Here is a 26,310-nt window from a genome sequence, read left to right on the forward strand (position 1 = left end):
TTCTGCTGAAGTGTGTGTTTTTGAAGTGGAAAATTGAAAGCACACGATTCATTCCAAAAGAAAACTGTTAGTTCACAGCTGAGAAATCACTTGGCTATTGGTCCAAAGGGGTTACTTTGCAGGTTTTGGTGGGGGGGCAAATATGTAACACTGCTTTCTCCCTTTCCGGGTCCAGAACCACTTCAGAGATAGACCGAGAGCCGGAGAAATGGAGATCCAAATGTCACCTTTATTCCGATCACATTAAATGGGAGGGTATGGCTGTGTCTGACCAAAGTGACTTGCTTCATACCCATAAAATGACCTGATTCTCCAAAATGTTAGGAGTCCCTGATGAAGGCATGGTCTGCCCTACTATCTTACTACGTGGTGACAGCAGAGATTTTACGTCCTCTGAAAGCAGACATATCCCCGAAGACAGGACCAGGGGAGGAAGAAAGGGGGTCACACATAAACTCATAAGTGACAGATCACTCCTCCTTGGAGGGTGAAGAAGAGAGGCAGCAAGGGGCAGGAGTGTCACTCCAGGGAAGCCCCTCCATGTGGAAACCGGAGAACAAGGCGGAAAGCGTTCCTCAGTGTTTTGTTTTCCTAACCAACTGGGCTTAACTTTTAAGCTTCTGGTTAACCATGTGGGGGGTTGCTCACCCCCCAACCAGGAGTGGGGAATGAGCTGTCCCAGCTACATGAGCCTGCTCAGCCAGCCCCAACCTCTGCTCCCTTCATGTATCTTCCTGGGACGATTATAAGACGGTGTCAATTTTGCCCCCACGAGGCCCTGCAATGGGTCAGAACAGTATGTGCATTCAATCAACCCCAAAGCCCTGCTGTACCCAAGGCTGAAAGTTCAGAGCTTATTCTCTTTCCAACTCAAATTTATGTCCAGCCACATAGTCCAATAAACTCATCAGAGGCTCTGTAATGAGATTTAATAGCAGTGTGAAGATACTTCAATAATAAAATGCATAAAGAGCTAATAAAAAATGCATAAAGATTCTTTAATAATAAATGCCAAAATAAGATGCCCCAAATTTGGATATAAACCCTTCCCGTTATCAAATTCCCCGGGAAAATTTAGAGATTAAAATCCCACAGAGATTAAAGTCCAAAATCAAAGTTGCTCGCCTCTCTGAATTAAAGTCCAAAGAAAGTCCGAACTACTCAAGTTAAATCCAAATGCACAGAATCAGAGAGTGGAGGGAGGTGCTCCCCGTTTTCTCATTTGGCTCAGTCTCAGGCGGAAGTTCTAACACGACAACATGAAGTCCTCAGCACAGCTGTCCCAAACAGAATCCTGTTCTGGCCCCGATGTTGCCGAGGCCAAGGGCAAAGCGTCGTGGTAGCTGAGGGAAAAGGACAGCCAGGGATGGTCTCATGCAGGTGCAACAGGATTCCCACGGGTGTGTGCACCCAGCAGCCCAGAACCCATGACCTTTGCCCTCTAATGCACAAGGGTGTGATGGCACTCCTCCAGAAATGCCCCTGCTTCTGCCTCCACCTGGAATGTCAGCACACCCCACACGTTCACATCTCTAAGTCTCCTCAATCAAAATTAACCTTTCTCTTCTCTAACCTCCCAAGCCAGGGCCCAGGACCTGAGGTGATAGAGTATCAGATACTCCCTTGAGCCATGACAGGTCCATCAAGGAAGACTTTCCTGCCCCACTCACCTCTCTTCTCTCCCGCCCCCACCCAGTTCTACAGTCATAAACAGGACTGGGAGGGTGGGGAAGGAGACTTGACCTCTTCCCAGTGATGGCAGGCAGGGGGACATCTGCTGTGGGTGCTGACTGGGCAGAGGGGACAGTGCTGCCACTCTGAATGAACTGGGAAGCTTTGCCCGCCACATGACATTGGGCAGTCTGAATCTGAGCTGAGCCTAAGCGTTACCTAAAGTGTCATTGAGGGGTGCCTGGGGGGATCAGTCGGGTAGGCCTCCGTCTCTTGGTTTCTGCTCAGGTCGTGATCTCAAGGTCATGTGAGATCAGCCCTGAGGTGGTCTCTGTGCTCAGCGGAGAGTCTGCCAGAAGATTCTCTCTCCCTCTCCTTCTGCCCTCCTCCACTCATACTCACATGCTCTCTCTCTCTTTCTCTCTCTCTGTCTCTCTGTGTCTCTCTCAAATAAATAGATAAATCTTTTAAAAAAGTGTCATTGAACTTTCTAGTACTGAAAGTGTGTACTGAAGTCATGGATCTGTCCAAGTCTATATCCAGGGGTACAAGAACACCTCCCTTGAATAAACATAAGTGGGCAGGGGGAAACAAAGCAAAATTGCTTTGTGGTTCCATATCATACGTTAAGCCTGTACAAAGTACAGGCTACAATCCCATAGAGCTTGATCAGTGCCTCCCATATGGAATTTCCTGACCTGACTTGCAGAGTGGTTATGGTGGGCACATCTCGTGGGCCGCTAGACTGTAAGCCTCTTGCAGACAGGTGTCCTCTTTATCTCCTAAAACTCCTAGCAGAGTGTCTGAGCATGGCAGGTGTTCCGTAATATTTGAGGACAGAAGGAAGCAACGGAGAGAATTATAGAAAGAGAGAAGGAAGTGAGTAAGGTTGAAGCATGTGAGACTTCTGTGCAGTGAAGACCATTGGCCCACAGCGGACCAACTGGAGGACCGAGGCCAGAATCGAAGGGCATCTCCCCCACATTCTGCAAGGGATTTCTGGTTTTTGAGTCCTTTGCTCTAGATTACCCTTCAGTGCAGACCTGCACACAGACACCCACCTCTGGCCATTGGCCTCATGGGTCAGATGGGTAGGAAAGCTACAGGGCTGGTGTAGAGACTGTTGGATGGGGAGGCTGGAGCTCCTGGCACCAGAACCAGGCACACCTGCCTAGAACTTCTGGTCGCCTCATCTGGTGCATGGGGGTGGCAATGCCTTCTCTGTCCAGCTCTCAGGATTGTTAGGGAGAACATTTGGAAAAGGCAGTTTTCAAATGTGACTGTCAGGTGCTGGCACCCGTCCAAGAACTGTCCTTTGCAAGGCTGTCACAGCCTCAGAAAGCTGGGCTCTTTCTTTCAACTCTGGAAACTTCCCTACCAGTCAGGTATCAGAGCCCATGCAGGTGCCTGGGGGGTCCTGGACAAGGTGCTTCCTTTCCTGAAAGTCACAGCCCTCCCCATGTCCAGTCTACTCTCCTCAGTAGAGAGAGGTCAGTGATAGGATTTCAGTGGCTCCACTTCAAAATTCCACTCTTGAGGATGCCTGTGTGGCTCAGCAGTTGAGCATCTGCCTTTGGCTCAGGGCATGATCCCGAGGTCCCAGGATCGAGTCCCACTTCGGGCTCCCTGCATGGAGCCTGCTTCTCCCTCTGCCTGTCTCTGCCTCTCTCTCTCTCTCTCTCTCTTTATCTCTCTGTGTCTCTCATGAATAAGTAAATAAAATCTTAAAAAAAAATTCCACTCTTGGCCCTCCTTGACCCTCTGCCTTCACATACCTTTCTGCCAAGTAGGCTCAGAGTGTGCTCTGAGGAACACTCCGTTTTCATGTCATTCTAGCCTGCGGTTATCACAAAGTGATTGCATCAATGCCTGTCTTGATGCTGCTTCTTGAATCTTGTGTGTATGCACACACGTGCGTGTGTGCACATGTAAGAGAGAGAACAAGAGAGAAGGATGCAGGAGGAGGTAGAAAGAGGGAGACAGTGAGAACAAGAAGGGAGCGGGAGGGTTGTCATCTATATATTTATTATTTACATAAATAATGCAGGTTCATTGTAAAAAGTCAAATAATGAAGAGATGTGTTTTTAAGTACATAGTCTCACTTTCTTCTTTCCTCTAGAACGCCAATCTGTGGGACCATCAGGCCTCACAAATCCTCTGCTTCTCACCTAAGCCCTCCTCCTACTAAGGACTCCTATCTAAGCACACAGGCATTCACGCATACACACACACGTATGCACACACACGTATGCACACACATGTATGCACACACACACACCTCACTTTCTCATCACCTTCTCTCTGCAGCCCTGCTAACCCCTCCCAGATGGACACATTTGTTCCGTACTCTCCTACAGGCAAAGCCTTGTGACATCCCAATTGCCGCTCTAGTCCGAAATCCACTGAACTATTCATGTCCCTCACTTTGGACAATCCTACAATAGCCACGGTAAATTCCCTTGGCAGCCCCATCTCCCTCACATGGCACAGCATCCCTATCCCAAAGAGGAGGCCTCCCCTGCAGGCCCTGCTAGGGAAGCTGGAGAACAGATCAGGGAAGCGAGGCTCCAAGACTCCCATGAACGAAGTGCCTCTGAACATTTTCAGGGCCGAGAAAACCATATGTCTTCATGATTCGATTGTGTCCTGGTCCCAGAGGCCCCCCCAGCTCTATTGAACACCGATAGAGTTATTTAGGATCATAAATAATATTATCAGAGAGGGTCCACTGGGTAAACAGAGTCAGTGTGTAATTGTCAGAATGTGATATTGATTGTTATTCACTGACTAATGAATTATTCTGTTTAAGAGCCCGCAGAAATAGTGCACAGCATCTCAAGGCAACGGGGCCTTTGAAAATTTTTCTTGAAGAGCAGCCTCTGCCCAGCAGTGCTGGCTGCGTGAGCCAAAGGAGAGGGCTTTATCAGCCACCTTCCTGTTATTTCCAGCGAAAAATAACAGGGAACCCCACACTGTAGGGAGGAGCCACAGTGATGAATGGAGGCGACTGCTACATCTAACCGAATCCCACCTCCTTCTGCTTTACATTAAAACCCAAGCCTGCAGATCTATTACAGAAGGGCCCACCATGAGGATTGCTGGTTGGAGGCGTGTGTCCTGGCATATCATTGTGTGTCACCTCCCAGTGACAGATGACACTCAAGCTTCTAGCACAAGGCTATTTATTGGAGGGAGTTTCAAAGAGTGGAAGTTGTAGCTAATCTCTGAGCCTACTCTTTCTCTTAAAAGTAGAGCTTCCCTGAGGGAGTGGTGGGAAAAAATGCAGAGTCTCCAGCCATATGTCTAGATTTTGGTCCCTGTCCTCTCCTATGCCTTCAACCTGCCTGGCTTCCACTCAGTTCCTGACCCTTTGCCAATCCTGATCCTCTTTACTATGGGATGCTTTCTCATGTCTTCCCCTCCCCCGCCCCCCATTTAACTGTTGGACTATTCATCTTAATGATTTTTCTGAATTCTTTGTATTTGGGGTGTTAATCCCTTACTGAATTTATTTGTTGCAAATATATTCTTTCCATCTGTGGTTTGTCTTTGCGCTTTCTTTATGCCATTGTTTTGGCCAACATGCATTCTTAATTTTAACGCAGTTAAATTTATCAGTTCTTTAATTCATTATGAATGCTTTTTGTTTAAGAAATCTTCCACATCTTGCAGTCACAAAGATAGCCTCTTTTATTTACTTCTGAAAGCTTTAAAGTTTGGCCTTTCACATTTAAGTCTTTAGTTTATGAGGAAATTAATTTTACAGTTTGTGCATTAGCATCCAGTTTCACGTGTTTTTCATAAGCACAGGCGAGAGTCCCAGCCCAATTCCAGCTCGCCCCTCCTCTTCCCAGTGATCTGCAAGGCCACCGCCAGCTATTAAGGTTCTACATGTGAGAGGGGCCGTGCTAGCCCTCTATTCTGATTCATTGGTCAATTAGTCCTGCCCTGTGTCAATTCCATGATATATCAAACCTCCAAATGAACATCTCCTCTTCCTTCCCACTGGCCCCTTCCAACCATGCTTTGATCCAACGTCATCATCAAGACTTCCCCCTCCATGAGTTCTTCCCTGACCTCCTCTGTCTACCAGTTCTCTCTTTCCCTCTCTCTCTCCTCCTTGTTTGATCTCTCACCTCTACCATTTATTTACAACCTGCTATATATGTATCACATACATATAGCTTTATGTCTCACACACTAATTCCTGTGAATGAGGATCATTTCTTTTGCTTCTTTGATCCCTGCTGAGCTCCCAGCCCTCCCCAACATCTCACAGCACCAGACCCCCAGTAGATATAACGAATAAATGTCTAAAAGACTCAAAGGTCAATCTCAACTTAGATCTTCACATCTCAAAGGACTTGCCCATCCTGGAAAACACAATCATTTGGGCCCTTTGGGATACCTTACTCCTTAACCACGGATTACTCTTCTCTGGCCCATCCAGGTAAACCTGGTGGAATTGGTGAGGGTGAAGGACATTGCCAAGAAATGGGAAGCCCCAACCTGTCTTTCCCAACGGGATGTAAGACACCCAGGAAGGAGCACAGGGCCAAATGCTGCAATAGCAAATGTCTGTCAGGTAGTGGGAGGTGGTCCTAAGTCCATTCCGGAGCCCCAGGGGGAGTGATGCCAGATTGTCATCCCAGGAGACCGAAGTCCTTTGCCAAACAATAGAGAGAATCCTTGGAGATGCTTGTGCTTGCTGCCCCTACACTAGTTTACAAAAGCACCTCAATCCTCCTATTCAGACCTGCATCCATATCCTGCAAAGGACGCTGCCAGGAAAGGGACTCCTAGCAACTAGGAATAGCACAGACTCAAAGTCTTACAAAGCTCCTTTAGAGAAGGAACTTTCCTGGACTGGTTCCTGCTGCTGGTGGTGCAGTATAGGCTCCCACCAGGTGAGGGGGGTAGAGGTTTGCACTGATGTGAAATGTACAGGGGAAGGAAAGAGGAAGTAGAAGGAATGGAGGGTGTACTTGGTGGTTGAGAAAGGAATCACCACACTGCATCACTCACTCACCTACTATATACTGGAGCCTCTGCTAAGAGCTCAAGACTCAGGGATAAAGCAGCCCCTGTTCCCATCTGCATTCCTGCATGGTGTCACCCTTAGAGTGGCAGCTGGGTACCATGGCTGTGAAATGAATCCCTTAACCCAATTCGGTCTCCTTTTTCTTTCTTTCTTTCTTTCTTTCTTTCTTTCTTTCTTTCTTTCTTTCTTTCTTTCTTTCTTTCTTTTTTTTTCTGGGTTCAATCTGCAAGTTAATTCAGAGCAAAAGACAGTTACTTAAATCCAGATATTTTATCTTAATGTGGGTAATTCCCATAATATCATACATTAAGATATCTGATTTCAGCTGCCACCCAACAGGCGGCAGGGATGTCATTTCAGATCTGTTTTATCACCGCATGTGCATATGTTTCTATTTCGTTTATGGCACATGAGAGGCTGTCATCAGATTGGTCTCACATTCAAAGTGTGGGAATAGAAGCAGTGAGATTTCTAACCTTTACATAAGGTGGAAGCTGTGTGTAAAGAGCAGTGTGTAACGAACGTGTGTGTGCATGCGTGTACTCATGCACACGGCTGTGTTTACAGCCAGAAGCAGGGCAGAGGCAGGGAAGACTGCACAATCTCCCACCCCACCAAGGACCTGTTCTAGTTCATCTGTATCAACGGCAACTGGAAAACTCAGTCTTGGGGAGCCAATGGCCTATTGCAGCTCAAAAGCCCCAAAGAGGCTAACCCAGGAGCTTTACGCTGAGCCCCGTTCATCATTAGTAAGAGGGTAAATTGCAAAGAGGGCACTTTTCTACTCTCAGCCCCTAGTTGCCCCACCCCGTAATCTCAGCCAAATTAGCAACGCTTCATGGGGCTATTTGTTTGGGGCTGATTCTGCTGCCTCTGCGCCGTTGTTCACCAAGACAGGCTGGGAAGCTGCCAAGCGATTAAGCGATCATGGTTAGCCTGTTCCTTGAACTGCTTTCTTCTGGAATATTAAAAGTTTTACAGCCTCAAGCGGTGCACTTTGGCTCCTAGTAATTAATACCGATTTTGCCATAATATCTTATTTTTATGGGCATTATCTTGTTTTTCATGAGCAGCAAAAATATCACTACAGCTTATGATATACGTTATAATATCCTGCTTTGCACAAGCATATTTGTGCCATTATCTGGCCCCTGGAGCAGCTAATTTAGCCCACATGGTACAGAGCAATATTTATTTTCCTACTGATCGTGGGGCACTTATCTGACAATGTTGCACAGATGAACAGCTCTAGCCTTGGTCACAAACGTGTCTTTCAGGAGGGGCCACCTCTTTTGACTTTGCCTGACATCTAGTAAACCAGGGTCTTCTATCCCCCTAACCTGTTAAAATATATTCCCATTAAATATTTTTAATACATTATATTGCATTTGTATGGCTGTCTCTCCCCCAGACCATGGGCCTCTTGGGGACAGAACCTACATCTTTTCACTTTTGTGGTTGGTCTCCTATTTTAGAACATGATACGTTGTACATGTTCAATAAATATTTATCAAATGCTTGACTGTGACCTTGTCTAACACATTAAATAAGTTTGTATAGGCAAAGACCTTAGCAAAGGACTTCACACAGAGCAGACATCCAATATGTATTGGTTATTTTTATATTTTATTTATTTATTTGACAGAGAGAGAGGGAGGGAGCATGAGCAGACAGAGGGGCAGAGGAAGAGAGAGAAGCAGACTCCCCGCTGAGCAGGGAACCCGATGCAGGGCTCCATCCCAGGACCCCAGGATCATGACCTGAGCCAAAGGCTGATGCTTAACCAACTGAGCCAGCAAGGTGCTCCTATGTTGGTTATTTTTATACTAATTAATGTGAAGCCCAAATCTGTCTCCCTGTAATGTGCTGCACTTGGTCCTAGACCTAGCTCTTGGCTTATGAACCAGCACTGGGGAGCTCGAAAGTGCTGCTCTCAGCACAAATCTAGCTAGATTACTGCCCATCTTCTGGCCAGTGGTGAGGGCAGGGACAGTAGACCCCAAAGGGATCGGGGCTAGTTGGGGACAACTTGCCATGGGCTTCTGCTTCAGAGAAAATTCTCATGTTTTTGAAGTATATGGATATTCACAAGGAATTCTCTTAAATGCTATTTTATTGTATCCTCTTTAAAAGCCAGTGATATGGGGATCCCTGGGTAGGTCAGCGGTTTAGTGCCTGCCTTCGGCCCAGGGCTTGGTCCTGGAGTCCCAGAATTGAATCCCACATCAGGCTCCCTGCATGGAGCCTGCTTCTCCCTCTGCCTGTGTTTCTCTCTCTCTCTCTCTCTCTCTCTCGTCTCTCGTGAATAAATAAATAAAATCTTAAAAAAAAAAGCCAGTGATGTAGATGGGGATGTAACATTTTATCTCCATTTTTCAGATACTTTGTGATATCTGCCCAAGACCATATAGTTATGTAGGGTAGGACTGGACTTGAATCCAAGATTTCTGACTCCATGGAAAAAGCCTCTAGACAATCTGCCCTCAGTGGCCTTGGAGGGGACCCTGTACAGTGGTGGATTCAAAAGATGAATGGCACAGACCAGGTTACCCCAAAGTAGCTCTACCTGGTATGATTTGGGGCAGAAATACTACACTGGGCATTCCTCTAGATAACTGAGGCAGAGCACGTATCTCCTGACCTCATCTGCCCCTTCAATTTATGCCTTTGGTCCTGGCTGTGGCCCAAAGTCTCCCTGAGGCTGTCTTCTTTTGATACCTCAATCCATTCATGAAGTTGACAAGCATAAGAGATGGTGCACCTCTCTCCCAGGCGTCTGCTGACTGGACTGCTGGGACCCAGTGGGTCCATGCCACACTAGTGATCAAGAGAAATATTGTCTCTGCTGGTGTTGAGGAGGATCTTAGAGCATAACGATGGCATTATTTTATTTTCCCAGCTTTGGAAGTGGGAACTTCACTCCATGCAGAGCAAGGACCCTTGGTGCCCACACTCAGAGTATCCAACACAGTGAGCATCATGGTGTAGATGGAAAAATACAGTCTGGTTCTACCACGGGTTCCACTATGATGTTACCTTGAGCAAGTGACATTCCCACTTAAAGACTCGGTGGCCTCTTCAATAAAATGAGTGGAAAAAAGAAAAAAGAACACCAGGTACTCTAAAGGAGCTAATGAGATAATATATGAGAATCATGCTTTGGAAACTAAGGTCCATATAAACAGAAGGGATTATTCTGCTAAAAGTAACTTCTGTGACTTTAAGTTACATCTGTCACCATCCCCAAGACTAGCCTGGCTAGTCCTATATATGTAATACCTCTTCCCCGGTTTAGCAGCAGAATCATGGTGACTTAGCAGAGAGAAGGTACATATAAGACCTGCTCTATGGGATGACTACGGGCTGGGGCCACGCCCTCCTGGAGTTCAGCTGCACATGAGACGACTGTGTGTAGAAATAGAGTGAGTACAATTTAAATGATTATTCAATTTTTAATAATAGCCATAAACCCAATTATTATCTCAGTAGTTTCATGTAACGTTTCCTATTTTCTAATCTATTTTGAAAAATTTTGTGGTTTTTTTTTAACTTGTGTCTTACCATTAAAGTTTGTAGATTTTAATAAGCAACAATTTTTAAATATGCGGTAATCTTCCAACAAATATTTATCTGTCTTTAATGGCTCTACAAACTGCACATTTAAATCCATAAATATGTTTCCTTAAATATCATATGTATCTTTCAAGCTTAGTGATAAGGAGGAAGCACAAGAAAAATTTCAAGTTTTTATGCTGTAAACATGAACGTGTTAAACTTCCTTTACCTTGAAGAAGAAAAAAATGCAGAAGACATCATCTGACCCAATGATCTGAAGGCTTCTCAGAACCTTCTCAGGGCAACTCAATGATCATCTAGCTTCAGATAGCAATTCACTTAAATACTCCTATTTCACAAACGTTTGCCATTAGAAGTGTTGAACTTCGAAATCGTAGTAGCTTCAGGCTGTATGTATCATAGAAACTACCTGAAATCAACACTTTCACCATCAAATTGTGGAATCTCAGTATTTAGGAAACGTGAGGAGCTATCTTTCTAGAAGCTCAAGTCTTATCCAGTTATATTTGTTCACACTAGTCTTTGTGGCATGAACATAGTATGGTTTCTCTAATGGTGGAGAGGCTTTCTTGTCCATCTTTGGGTCTCCTGTGCTGTGACTCTGTGCCTCCTATCACTTGAACATAGTCAATGCTAAATAGTTTCTGTTTGGATGAATGAATAAATAAGTAAACAAAGAGCAAAGGAATAAGGGACTGATTTGGCCTTGCATAGCTAGTATGCACCTCAGCTCAACTAGTACAGAAGCTGCCTTGCTTGTTAACAATGACCTGAAATCATTTCTCTCACTCCATAAGCTTTTATTCAATCATTCACTGAACAAATATTAACTGGGTGCCTGTTGTATGTACACACTGTTCTAGGCACTCAGACTACATCAGTGAATAAAACAGAAAAAATTTGTTCCATGAACTAACCTTCTAAGGAAAGGAAAAGAAATGGCCAATCCAATTGGTAGACGTTTAAAAGAAAAAGGGGGTCTGAATATCTGTACTGATTTTGCTACTTTTGCAACATTTAGGTACACTATTATAAAATTAATTTGGGGGATCCCTGGGTGGCTCAGCTGTTTCGCACCTGCCTTTGGCTCAGGGCGCGATCCTGGAGTCGCAGGATTGAGTCCCGCGTTGGGCTCCCGGTGTGGAGACTGCTTCTCCCTCTGCCTGTGTCTCTGCCTCTCTTGCTCTCTCTCTTCTATCATAAATAAATACAAATAAATCTTTGTTTTAAAAAAAGAAAAAAGAAAAATAATAAAATTAATTTGTCGATGCCTACTATTTCCAGACACTCTTCTAGGCATTTGAGGAAGAATAAGGTTGATAATATACACAGAGGGATCAACACTTATGCAATGTGAATGAATGGTACAGAAGCCACAGACTTTAGTTCATTTGTCTTAACACACTACTCACAGATTTTTCCCACCATATCTATGACCTGGGTTATTAAATTTTTATATTCCACAGGGACTTTATGAAGATCGTGCGTCTGTGTGTGTGCTACCCAGATTACTATTTATCTGTCATTTATTTTAGAGAATGGTAGCGCTGACAATAACTGTTATCGGTGTGTGCGGCCGTGGCTGAAAAGACCATCCTGGGACCAACTGTCCTTTCCACACTGTGCACACAAGAAGATTACTCTTTGGTTTGGGAAAGAACGCACTGTTTGCAAAGTCAATGATTGTTTACTGCTCAACTTGGACTCTCAGCTCAGAGGAGTCTTTGCTCCAGAACAAGCCTTCCTGTTGCCTCCCATCCCCCATGACTTTCCTCAGCATGGAACCTTCTGTGACTGCGCAGTCAGCGGGTCATCTGATGCAACACTCTTCTGAGGCAACCAGTGGTTTTGTTTCAGGGCTGGGGTTTGGGTTGGGGCGTCACTTGAGCTGTCCACTTTACCCCTTTACCTGTGATCTAGGGTGTGGGTCTCTTAAAACCATCCTTTCATGGGCACCTGGGTGGCTCAGTCAGTTAAGCATCTGCCTTTGGCTCAGGCCATGATCCCAGGGTCCTGGGATGGAGTCTTGCATCGGGCTCCCTGCTCAGCAGGGAGTCTGCTTCTCCCTCTCTCTCCCCCTTGCTTGTGCTCTCTGTCTCATTCTCTCTCTCTCAAATAAATTAATAAAATCTTTAAAAAAAAAACCATCATTTTCTTATATAGATACTGGCTTGGTATATAAGGGAAGTATTTCTGTTTGTTCCCAGAACAACTGCTTATTTTAATATAGAAAAATCACCTATAAATCGAGTTGATCTGTGTTTTACAAGGTAAGGAGACACATTCTTTTTGGTTTATTTGACATTTTTGAATCATATAGATACATATTTGCAGAATTAATGCAACTCAAATACACTGCCTAGTAATAATTGATATAACTTAATAGATTATATACATCATATGCTTATATATATATCATCCTTTACATAAGGAAACATTTATTGTATATGTTCATTGTCTGCTAACCTTATCTCTCTCACTGAGGTATAAGACTGAAAGGCACAGGCTCTGGCCCAGGGTCAGTCTTCCATTCCAGATAGTACACTACTGTGCCACAGTGGGTACTCTTTGTGTATTTTTTTCCTAAGATTTTATTTATTTATTCATGAGAGACACAGAAAGAGAGGCAGAGACAAAGGCAGAGGGAGAAGCAGGCTCCCCGTGGAGAGCCCAATGCAGAACTTGATCCCAGAACCCTGGGATCAGGACCTGAGCCAAAGGCAGACACTCAACCACTGAGCCACTCAGGTGCCCTCGTTGCATCTTTACTTAACAATAAATATATTTTAAAATTATAAATTATTATAAAAAACAAGGCACAGAGAGGTATCTAAAAGTCTAAGCTAAATCCTATGTGCTTATGATCAAAAATAATATGGCCAGCAACCAAAGGCATTAATTTAATCCTTTAATCTTCGTAACAACTATGCTATAAAATTGTCAAGGCTGGTTTTTCCTATCCCTTAGAGGCAGGTAAAGAAACTGAAGTTCCCAGGGTAAACAGACCTGTTCAAATTCACCTGGCCACACCGTACAAAGAGAACGCATTCACTAAATACTTGCCAAACTAACCAGGTATTTAAGGAGTACCTACCTTCTCCCCAGCAGCATTCAAAGAGTTTTGGGAACAGTAAAAGTATAACACTGCCTTTCACGGATCTTGCCACGAAGCTGGAAAGTTCTGGTATCTGCAAGCAAACATTTGAAAAATCATGAGAAGTGCCAAAATAAGTGTGAAAAACAAAACAACAAAACCAAAAACCCAAAACAAAACAAGCGTGAAAGACCTGAAGCTGTGCGGCAGTCAGGAAAAGGGTACGCCAAGGCGGGTGGCAGTAATCAGGGACTATCCTCAAAGGAGTCAGGAACATTGATTTGAGCATTAACGATGCTTTTGTCTTCAGGACCCCTGAGACCCATGTGATACCTCGGGGAGAAGGTAACCCAGGAGCCATGGCTCTCCTCCTCGATTGGCAGAAAGACAAGCAGAACAGCCCCCTGAGGAGTAGGGGGAAGGCCATGCTCTCCTGAGCGACCCCATTTTAGGCACAAATGCCTTCTTCTTAGGGCAGACGTGGGGGGCCCCTCTATTAACGGGGCCCCAGGCACTCAGGGCATCACTCCTCAGAGGAGCCCAGGGAGAGAGGTTGAGGGGACAGACTCTCGCATCCCCCAAAAGCGCCCAGACCATTTAATTAGTATCCTTGGGCTTGTTACATCTGCCACTATTTCCCCCCAAGGGATACAGTCGGGCCTCACTTGTGCTGACTGTTATCTTTCAAGAGCTCAGAGCAGAGTGCTTTTTCAGTAACCTCATCAAAGGATAAGCTAGGATTCAGATAAGCTTTTCAAGGAGGAAGTCAGGGTTATAATTTTCAGAGACTTCTGAATGTCACCTCCAATTTTCGACTCTTCAGTTCAAATGCCAGTTTGGGGGAGCCGGGCAGCCTCAGATATTGAAATGGCAACCTCTGACCTCAGTCCTGCTACATCCCTGGTCATCTTAGAGCCTGGCAGATCCAAGAGTTGAAAGTGCTGGAGATGTCTGACTTTATAATAATTCTGCTTCTCAGAAGTGCAAATTACACAGGAATTGGTGCTAAACTCTCCATTAACTACAGAGTCCAAAAAAACCTTTAGTTTCCCAAATTACCTGTCAGTTGCTCTGCGATGCCATATAATTCTGTCGTTTAAGGGGGGAAATGGTTGTAATTTGAAATTTCAGTGAAATTTCTAATTGAATCTGCAGTTCACTTTGAAGACTTGATGTTCCTCTATTTCAGCAATGGGTTGAGTCACATTAGAAATTTCAGTTTCGCCTTTCCCTGACTTCCCTGGCTCCTCTCTCCTATCTCAGGCAGGAGCGCCCAATATGGCAGGACCAGCTGTACATTTTGTCATACAATCTCCATCCTGAAACAGGACTTTTGGAGATCATCTAGTCCATCCCTCACTTCAGTGTTAGGGGAAAGGAAAACTGAATGCAAATAAAAGTTAAAAAATAATTGTTTCCCCCTTTAAAGACCCTATAAACACAATTATTCTTAGTAATGAAATCCAGCACCCTTTGTCATCCTAGTGATCAAGTTATAGAATATTTTGGCTTTTTGGCTTTTCAAACTTTCTCCTTGAGGGAACTTTGGAGTGAACTCAGTGTTTGAGTCTTTGGTTTTCAACCCTCATTTCAACCCAAAGAGCTCACTTGAATATAGTTACTTAATATAATCAAAAGTGCAGCTTTTCCAGTTGAAATTGTCTATTTCTGCTTAGGAATCCACTGAAGTGAAGTGATCCCTTGCTTAGAGGGGTGGGCAGAGTTTGAAATCCACTAAACATACATCATATTATAGCTGGAACTGAGCCCAGAGAGATAACTTTATGTCTATGTCAATGCCATCTGCTTGTTCATTCCACAAATATTTATTGGGAATTTTTTAAATGCTAGGCATGTTCTAGGTACTGGAGTATGGCAGTGAACTAAACAAAGCCCTTATCCTCATCATAGAGTTTATATTCTAGTGAGAGGAGATAGATAATAAGCCAGAAGCCAATGTATCCTATGCCAGGTTGTACTACATGCCATCAAAAAAAATTGTGATAGAATAAAAAGGGAAAAATATGTGGGTGGAGGGGCTATGTTATTCTACATAGGATGGTCAGAGAAGGCCTTGTCAAGAAGGTGACATAAGACCTGAAGGAAGTGAGAGAGTGAGCCGTGCAGATAACTAGAAAAGGAACATTCCAGAAGGGAAAACACCAGACAGAAAAAGTTCTTGCTTGAGATGTTCTGAGCAAATGAAGGAGAATACTGGGATAGGATCTTCAAGATCAGAGGGACCTGGTTATTTAGGATGCTATGGACCATTGTAGGTCATTTGGACTTTGTCCTGAATGAGCCAGGAACCACTGAGGGTTTGAAGCAGATGAATGCCCAGATTGGACTTGTGTTTCTGAAAGATCTCTTTGGTTGCTGGATAGACTAATGGAAAATAAGGTGGAAGTGAAGAAATTATTGCAGTAACCCAGGCAAGAGATGGTGGCAACTTGGACAGGGTTGTGGCAGTTGTGGGGATGAAAAGTGATCAGGTCCTAGATACCTTCAAACAATTGAGACAAATTGATTTGCTGTTGACTTGAATTTGGGATAGGAGAGCAAAAAACAAGTCGAAGATGACACCAAACTTTTACAGACCAAGAAACTAGAAGAATGGAATCCTCACTTTCTGAGATGGAGCAGACTATGGGAAGAGCTGAGTTGAGTGGGAAAACAAGTCTTGCTTTGGATATCTGAAGGTTGATATGCTTATTAGGCATCTTATCTATTAGCCTTTGAATAAGAACAACAACAACAAAATATTAACCAGCACCAAAGAGCAATTTCCTGGTATTCCCTTCCAACTTTTAGGAGAAATACAAAAAGTAAAACAGAATCAATTTGAAGTTTTTACATGTAGTCTTGTTTGCAGGTTGTAGTTCATCCGTAAGTTGACTGGCCTACTAATTTTCCTTTCATTGAATAATATGTGCAAAAGGATACAAGCTCATTTTAACAAAAGTCTATGCAGAACAGTAGTCTGCTGAAATTTGACCATCACCAAGTCTCCCTAAATCGTAGGAAAAGTTTGCTTATCAAAGTTGCAGATGGCACCCAGCTGGGAAGGATAGCTAATAACTTGGGATGACAAAATCTATATTCAAAAGGCAGGCAGAAGGATGGATTAGAATACACACGATGAAATTTATCAGAGCTACATTTAAGATCTCACCCTTAGATCCAAAAGTTTTTGTGCAAGTACAGAATGGGAGAAGCCATGGTTTTCCAGAAATTCACGTGAAACAAAGTCATAGGGGATTAGTTGACTGTAAGCTCATTATGTCATAGTACGGTACGTGACTTTCAACAAAACTAATGTAACATTAATAGAAATGTAGTCCTGAGTAATAGAGTTAATAATCCCAACGTATTGTGCACTGAACTGTCCATACACATCAGGGTAATTGTGTTCAGTTCCAACGCTGTATTTGAAATAATGGCGGGCATCAACAGGAAGGTAGTCAGAATATAATGGGCCTGAAACTCTCATGGCTTCCAAATGCATCTCTAGTGATTGCTTTGGGAAGATAAGCATTGAGAGGACCGGCTTTATATTTCTCAGGCTAGTGGTTATTTCTCTGCTTGTGGGTATTCCTCACTTTTAATTGTTTCAGATTGAAAGTATGGGCTGGTTTTTATCATAAGCCCAAAGACTGGGGCTTCCCTTGGCCCATTCTGAATATCATCTAGCTTACCTTTTCTTAATCAAACATGCACTGAATCCCATTGACATTTAAACAGTTCTTTTGTGAAAGGTTCAAGGGATTGGCCCCAAAGCCATAGAGAAGAAAGGAAGGAAGTAGAGAGGAGAAGAGAAAGGAAATAGTGTTGGTTGTCTACGCTTACTAAAAACTCTCAGTAGACACCTGCCGATTTTTAATATCCTGCACCACAATGCCTTTTAAAGAATCTTCCCATCCATTTTATCTTTTCATCCTCAGAGCAAATCTGTGACATTCTTATCCCACTTTTATGGGTTAGAAAGTTAAGAGATTGGAGATAAAATGACCCAGCCAAGGCCACCCTGTTGTGTAGTGATGAAGTTGGCATGAAAACTCCAATCATTGGATTCCTAGAAAAGACTTCTCTGAAGTTTACTAATTCTGAAAGCAGAGAAATAAAGAAAAAGAACACTCTTTAGTGAGTGTCCATGGTGCTATACTTTCTATACATTTGCTCAATAATTACAACCATCCAGTGACGTAAATACTATGATTAAGCCATTTTTTAAAAGATTTTATTTATTTATTCATGATAGACATAGACAGAGAGGCAGAGACACAGGCAGAGGGAGAAGCAGGCTCCATGCCAGGAGCCTGACGCAGTACTCGATCCCGGGACTCCAGGATCACGCCCTGGGCCAAAGGCAGGCACTGAACCACTGAGCCACCCAGGGTCCCCTGATAAAGCCATTTTATAGCAAGCAGCAGAGACTTAAAGGGTAAGTAAGTACACAAAACTCGAAGGTTACATACCTTGGGTTGGAGCCCCTTTCTCTCACTCAAGTCCATACTTTCAAGCTCTATAATGACTACCTCCCTCACAAGTGCAAGAGAAGGCAACGTGGGTCAGAAGTTCATGGAAGACATCACTGGGGAGATGGGACTCAAGCTGGGCACTAGAATTCCAGGGTGCATTGGGGTGTTCTATCTGGGGACGGGCCACAAAACACTTCTAAGGAGCAAAGACTCAGAGAAGCTTTCTTATGCCTTTTACATTCCTGATGATCTCCAAGGACTGTAGAAAGAGGACAAGGTCAGCTGAGAATGGAAATTTTATCTACCTGTATCTTTTTAGAATTCGTAGGTGGTCCCTATGGGCAAAAGAACTCCATAAGGGAAAAGAAATCATGTTTGGGTTTAGGACTTGACAGTTTAAATAAATCTCAGCAGGGACAGCCAGGGTTGTCTTTGTTGGTTTTTAGGGAGGGATGGTCTGAAGCTTGAGAACTGCAGAGGAGACTGTTTAGGTGCACAGCTAGACGAGCTATGTGGGCATAAGGCCTTAGAGAAATTTCCAGATTGCTACATCTTGCACTGCTTCTTCCCATGACCATGCCTCCACTGTCCCTAACCCCTGGTACTCTTTCTCACTTTCACTGCAGCCTTGTCCACTTTTCTCCAAGCAAAGATTTCACCCTACACCAGATCCTTTTCTGGGAGCTTTGATCTTGGGTGCTCTTGAAAAAAAAGGGAAAACAATTGTATTGACTTCAACAACAATCCCTGGCCCCCTGCTTCCCTAGCCCAGCCTACCACTGCCGTAACTTATTTTCCTCTTGGTCAGATTGAGGGCTCTTCTCCCAAACTGTATCCCATCCATTTTGGTTAAGCGACACTAACTATATTGTAAGTAATAGCCCGCCCGCAGCAATGTCGCTAACAGGTCTGTTTGTGCCTGGGTTATGAATGAGCTCTAGTCTGAGTCACACTGCTCTGGGCTGGGAGCTCATCCCATCTTGCAAGGTCAGACCTCATTGGTTTTTGGACGGTGGGAAAATCTCCAAAGAAAACCTGGATATGGCTGAATGAGCTGCCCTATAGATGATTTTCTAGGGGGCAGCTCATAAAGGTGGTGCGTTTTCCTTCCCTGGGATCAGATTAACCAGTTCCTTAAAGGATCAAGGTTTTAGGTATTTGGATAAACCCCAACGGCTACCTCCTAACATTAGACAGCAAGTATAATATTCTCATGTGTTTTTACCCACCAACACCTATGAACACAGCCTTATTCTTTGTGGCTGTCTAGCCTAGTAAAGCATTGGACAGAGTCAATAGTAGCTTTATTTGATTGAGCACCAGGGACTGTGCTAAGTGCTCTACACATTTTATTTTATTTTATGGTCCTGTCAAGCTTATGCATTAGATGCTGATATTTGACCAGAGGAAGCCAAGGCCCTATGAATGCTGAGAGGTGGAGCCAGTGTTCTGGCCTCTGACTCTAAAGATCAGTCCTGGGAAGCAACCCACCATGTCTTCCTTAAAGGAGACAATAATGTTCTTATCATCCTCTGTATTTGGAAGCTGCTGGCATTTTCATACCTGACCTTAAAAGTCTGAACCCAGCGGTCCATACATAAGTGTGTGTGATCCTGTGCGTGCAGGTGTACACATCCAAGTTTGTACCTAGGGAGAGGGAAATGATCCGAAATAATGAATGGGGGGGGGCACCACAGCCATTGCCTCCTCAGCTGTTCTCTAGGAACCCCCTGCCCCCTGCCCCATGGCAATTGTCCCTGTGATCTACAGATCCTCCAGTTCCTTGCCCTGTCTCATGCCTTGTCCCACTCTCACCCTTGCTCCTACCCCTACTTCATTCTAGGCTACTCACTTTAGGGGTCTTTGGCCCCTTTGTTTCACACTTTCTCCTAATATATTTAGCAACTGAACTGCACTTCCCCAATTTTTGACCCTAGCATTCTTCAAGGGTTCTCCCCGCCCCCCACCCTTTAAGGTTTCCCTTCCTATCAGGCTCAGGCACACTCTTTGCCCCAGCTTTATAATGGACCATAAGATCCCCGGTATTCTTTATGTATGCATCATTGATCCAACAATTATTTATTGAGTGCCTCCTCCATGTCTGTGCTTGGCCCCAAGAACACATTGGAGAACATGATTGTATGGAACCAATCCCTGTGTTGCCCAATGTCTACTGGGCAGACAGACAAGTAAACAGAAAAAATTACAGGTAGCAGAGGAAAAAAAAATTAACTCTTATGTTAAAACTTGAGGCAGAATTCCAGAATTCCTGAAAGTCAAGAGCTGTCTTCTGTTTAGCAATACACCTTGATGGACCGCATGCAACAAAAAGTCAGGCCCCAGAGACTGGCTTGCCAGGAGGGGTGAATCAAAGGATTGCTCTGGGTTATAAAGTGGCAACCCCAGTGGGAAGGATAAAGAGGCAAGAGTGGATATCAATCAGGAAAACCAAATGCATCACTGCAAGGAGGCAAAGGTCAGAGGAGTTGACGGTGGTGGGACCATCCCAAGAACTTGCTAGAATTCATTCTAAGCCCTTTGCTGCCTTGCCTTATACTCCTTTGGTCAAATGTTCTATGAAAGTAGCATTTCTTTGTGGTTTTGTGCACACTGTTGGACAGGACAAGAACAACAAAAAACCCTCGTCTTTTTCACATTGCTTCTCTGTTGAGACCAGAATGCCAGCAGAACATGGTACCAAGAGAGGAGAGCAACCCGGGAGTTCCAGGCTCAAGCAGAGCTTAGAGCGAATGGAGGAGTCGCTGCAGATGTGCTGCCAGGGAGTCCCCTCCCCTCAAACATACCTCTTCCCAAATAGACTGGACCTAATGTCCTTTTCAGTCCTGACCACATAGTAGAATCACCTTGGTTTTTAAACATATAGATGTCTGGTCCCATGATTTAAACTGACCAACTTAGGACCTAGGCGTTCGTATTTTTTGCATCGGGGAACAACGACCCTTGAAGGGAGAAGGGGCATTCAGATCTCTGTACAATGTGGCAAATGTTGGAGATAAAGAGAGCTAGAGAACACAGATGAGGTACTGATGGACATGATGGGCAAGTTGAAGCATGAGGCTGGGATAGGAATTAGGAGGTGGGAAAAGAGACAAGGTACCAGGAACGGGGGAGAGTAGAAGTCAAGGCCACAGTCTAACTGTTACAGGGAGCTCAGCCAGGCTAGAGCTTGGTATGTGTAGGGGAGAGGGGAGCCAGGGAAATGGGGAGAAAGCCTCTGCCACTACCAGAACCTCCTGAGAAAGAAAAAGAGTCCTGGTTATGGAGAGTCTATTATGCAATCCAGAACCAGATTCTTGCTAACTCTGTTAAGATCTAGGAAGCTGTGCCTCTTCCCTGTACCCTTACAATCTCTTAACTCCTGCCACATGGCCAACTACCCAAGAATTCAATGGCTTAAAACAATCAATGTTGATTATTGCTTACAAATTGGTAAGTCCCCTGGATGGTCCTGTGGCTTTGGGTCAGGCTCCTCTGATCCTGACTGGGGTCACTGGTGTGACCGTGGCCAGCCGGTGGGTAGGATGCCTCACGGTTGTGTCTGGTAGTTGACTTCTGGCTGTGGCAACCATGTGTCATCGTCATCCCGCAGGCCAGCTCAGGCTTTACACAGGGCAATGCCTCCTCCAAAATGCGGAGGGATGGGAAGAAGCATGCAACAGCTCTTGGGTTCTAGGCTTGGAACTGGCACACTGTCACCACTGCTGCATTTTATTGGCAAACAAGGACAGAAACCAGTGCAGATTTAAGGGATAAGAAAACAAGACTCCCTTGTGATGGGAAGAGCTACAAAGTCCCATTGCAAGAGGTATAGGGGCAGGAGGCAAAAACACTGCAGCCATTTCTGCAATCAACTTAGCGTCCTCCCACCCCCCTGCCTGCCTCCACCGTTTCCCCAGGAACACAGCATCTCTCAAGAGCCACGTGAGAGCACAAATCGGGCCACAGCTCCTACTAGCCAAGCAGCCACAGACCAGGGCAGGCCCCCAGTCCTAATTGCTCAGCGCAGTCGTCCCAAGCCATCAATTTCCTATTTGCTGTCCTCTGACTCTCCAGTCTTGTTGTCCTGAACACAAAAACTGTCGGTGTTGCTTTGTGCGCCCCTCTGGCCTCCGTGGGCATTTTCTTTGACATCAGCACACAGAGAAGTTGCGGGACTCCCCAGGCAGCCAAGACTAGTGTCAGGGTGAGGCCGGATATTATAGGCTCTGCTGGTGACCAGGAGGTGGGGATTTCCCTGAGAAAAGCTGGGTCCCTGACAGCCAGGCCTGAAAGACACTGTGCCCCATCCTCCCCAGCCTCCTCCCTCTGCCACGGACGCACAATAAAGCTTGTCAGCACTGGTCAGGGAGTCTCCCAGGCTCACGGCAGCAACCACGCTCGGCCAGTCTGCCTTCAAGATCCTGTATCCAGTTTGAAGCCTGGCAAGGAAAGCAAGGGACCATATGAAAGAGAGTTACATGGGAGGAGAGACCAAGGGAGGATATACACGAAGAAGAAAGGGCGGAAGGTCTGGGAGGAGTTGTGGTCATTGACTTTGTGTTGCAGAAAGATCAGTGCTGGTGGAAAAGCTGCTTCCCGACTCTTTGCTGAGATCCCCCTGTGATGCACATAAACGAATAAAGAAAATTGGCCAATGCCACTTCGCCGTACACACACACACACACACACACACACGGGGGACTGGGCAGGGACTGCAACTGCAATGAAATTTTAAAGAAGGAAGAATGGCTAGGTAAATCTCTGTGGAAGGGGTGGGACTTGAATGAAGAAGGATGTGCACAGACAGAAGCAAGAAATTGCAACCCAGATAGAAGGACCTGTGTGGACAAAGGGAGTCGGGTGACCACCTGGCCCCGTTAGCTGGGGGTTCTCCTCGGTCCTGGGCAAAATGACAAGGTTGGCCATTCTGAAGGGCTAGAGGTGTGTCAATCACATCACATCTCCCAGCCACAAGCATGCCTATCATGGTTATAGGCACTTCCCTGCTCCCCCTCCAACTCCTCTATTGTTCTCCTGTCCCCCCCCCAACCAAAAAAATATATTTTAGATGAAACTCAAGTTTTCATTCTGTCGTTCCCATCAACACGATGCGACCTTGAGCATGTCACTCCAGCCTCTAGAGCCTCAATGACTCTCTCAATGGCTAAATGAGAGGGTAAAATCAGTGGATGCCTGGTTTCCCTTTTAGTGCTAGGATCATAAACCTTTGGCCTTGTTATTGAAAAAAAAACAAACAAACAAGATGAGGACATTCAAGATATTTAGATAGCACAAGAATGATATTTTGAGAACATCTAGTTTCCAGGGTGGGAAACAGTGAAACAATCTGGTATCTTCCACATTATGAGGTGGGAGGTTAGAAAAAAGTGCAGGGGGAGGGTCCACCCTTGGTGCAGCCCCGGGACCTCTGCCCCCACCCTTCCCTGACAAAAGGAGGCTGAAAAGAGAGGACGTGTTTCCATTGCTTTCAGTCTGGCTCCATGTGGCTAGTGTGAAGTTGTACATTTTGCAGCTGAAGGCAGTGGGCTCCCCAGGATAATAGCAGCTGTTCAAGTGCATATTAGCACTCAAGATGCTTGATAAGAGGAATTAGAGCACCGCCCGGTTTCTTTATTTTTTTATTTTTTGCCTGGCTGAATCAATAATTAAGTGTATTCTAATAGTGCAGTTTTGCTCGAGATTCTCATTTGGCTCAGGCATTAGGTCTAAATGAAATATTTAGTTGACAGGATACAGTTATGAAGCAAAACCACATTTCTGTCTGTATACTTTAATTTTTCTAATGATGAGAAACCACGGTCTGTCTCCCAGCCCTGGCTGCTGTGGCTTTCCTGTCATTGCCTCTTCCAGAGAGAAGATAAAAATCCCTCTTCCTTCTGCAGGAAAAATGAGAATGTCACATCCTAGTGTCCACCATCATATGGGGCCTGGAGCCATGAGAAAATCTGACTTCCACCCATTTTGTTCTAATGCAAACAGACTCATCAGAGAGACATGCTGGGGTCTCTGCCTTGGGCAGTGGGGAGGGAAAAGATGCCAATTCTGTGTAAGAGTGGGACTGGGGCACTGAGTGACTATGTGGAAGTAGCTAGCACTTCCACACACAGGGACACGAGCAAGCAAAGGGTAATGTCAGGCTGGAGGTGGAGCATTAGTCTGGGAGTCTGGGCCACAAGGATGCTCACGACCCAGGTGCCCAGTCTGTCACAGCGTGACCAGCCTGTGCTGGGGGCTTGGCGGCCTCTGAGCCCAGAAAGAGCAAGCCAGGCAGATTATGGCTCAGGGCAAGCCTGCAAGCCCAGCCTCACCACTCCCTTGCTGTGTGACATCAGAGAAGACCCTTCACCTCTCTGGGCCTCATTTCCTCAACTGTTAATAAGCAAGAAGTCTTTCTACAACCTTTACCCACTTTATTTCAGATTCAAGGAGTGTCCACCAGAAAATGCTTCCTCACATTTGACCTGAACCTACTTCCACGTGCCTAGCTCATTCTTGGGAGAGTGCATGTCTCTGTGCTCTCTCTGGTTGTCTTCAATCTACAGCTCCTCACCCTGCCCCTGTCACCCTATCCCTGCCTGGAGGGGTCGAAGGACTCCACACAGCATCACCTTGGAGCCAGGGCAGCCCCATGAACTTCCCCTGGGGGGTTCAGCCTTGCAAGTCCAGGTTAGGGCCAACCTGGATGCCAGCCCCCGAAATAACAGACACTGGGGCCTCCCGCATCAGGCACACAATGGCTACAGATCATTAATTATTTGCACAGCTTGCTTTTCTGAGTGCCTCTATTTTAGATAAATATTTTGTATACATTTGCTGTAGAAATTTAAAAAGGAGGGAGGGGTGGAAAGGCAAGAGAGGCGAGCCATGTTGATTTTGAATCCAGCCTGGCTGGTTGACTCTTGTAGTGTTTGAGAAGTCAATCCATTCATCTCCAGCAAAGTGGGCAATGCAGAAAAGTGATATTTGTCTAATATTTGTTCAGCCTATTGTGTCTCGCAGTGTATTCCCAGGTGTGCTGCCTTTCAGAGAAAGTTAATCACTGTGTCTTAAGACCTCCCAGGCTATGCCATTTCTGAGCAAAAGGTGCAGGATATGGTTTTTGTCTTTTGTTTTTTGTTTTTTTGTTTTTTGTTTTTTTTTTTTTCATTTAAATCTCTGTATTTCTTTTCTTTCTTCCTTTTTGGTTGTAGCTGGGCAGGTTGCAGCATGTTACCAAAGGCGCAATGTACTAAGAGGCAGGGGCAGGAGGCAGGAATAGAGAAGGTCAGGCTTGTGGTCATGGGGGCTTCTCTTGAGCATCACTATGGATCAGGGGAGAAGGATCAGTGGGCGGGTCTATGGAGGGGAAGGCCTGGATCATTGGGTGGTTGCCATACAGGTCTTCACTGGAACCATCCTCTGCAGTATGAAGTGCTTGTGATTCTTTTTCACAACCGCATTACATTTGATCCCCACGGTGGCCTGGAAGGTAAATAAGACAGTTGGAGTTACGGCTGGCTCCCAACTCTCCTTGATCAACCTGAGGCCCCTGCCTCTCCATCTTTCCCTTCTCTTTTCTCCTGGGAAACAGATCTGCTGGTGCTTGGATGTTGTGTCTCTTTCCCCTGTGCATGCCCAGCAGCCGAGCTGAGGTCCCTTAACCAGGAGCCCAGCCAGTCCCGGTTGTTATTGGATAGGGTCCCTATGACCCCACGAACTCCTCTGATTTGTGGTGTATGACATGGCCTGATGGTCTGGGTGAATGGTCTGATGTCTAATCGCCTCCTCTGTCTGACCGCCACTTGATGAATATGTCCCACTAAGGCTGATATATAGACAACTTAGAGTTTCGAATGCTCACGACTTTATTAAGTACAAATAATACTGGAATTTCAGGACCATTGCAGATTAGAAAGAAAAGAACCCGGTTTTGAGGCCCCATACAGTATATGTGATCTCTCTCTCATGCATCGTCACAAAAAGCTTTTGAAGATGGAAAGCATGTGTCTTGTAGTTATCACAGGCTGCATTCCCAGCTCCTCCACACCCCACATCTTCTAGCCAAGCTCTGCTGAGTCTGCTCTTCTCAGGGCACAGCTGAGTGGAAACCATGTGGCTTTGGACTCAGAAGACATGGGTTCAGGGGAGGTGGGGGGGAAGGGGTGATGGGCACTGAGGAGGGCACTTGATGGGATGAGCACTGGGTGTTATACTATATGTTGGCAAATTGAATTTAAATTAAAAATGTAAAAAAAATTAAAAATGTAAAAGAAAATAAAAGGATAAAAAATAATTTAAACAAAAGAAGACATGGGTTTGATCCTAGTTTTGCCATTTCACTGTGCGTGGGAAGGTCATTTAAACTCTGCAGAGTCTCAGTCTGTCCTTGGTAAAATAGGGGAAATTGTACCTTCCCGATACAGTTCTTCTAATGACTCAGGAAAACACA

This window comes from Vulpes vulpes, chromosome 12 (assembly GCF_048418805.1).
Source record: "Vulpes vulpes isolate BD-2025 chromosome 12, VulVul3, whole genome shotgun sequence".
Lineage (NCBI taxonomy): Eukaryota > Metazoa > Chordata > Mammalia > Carnivora > Canidae > Vulpes > Vulpes vulpes.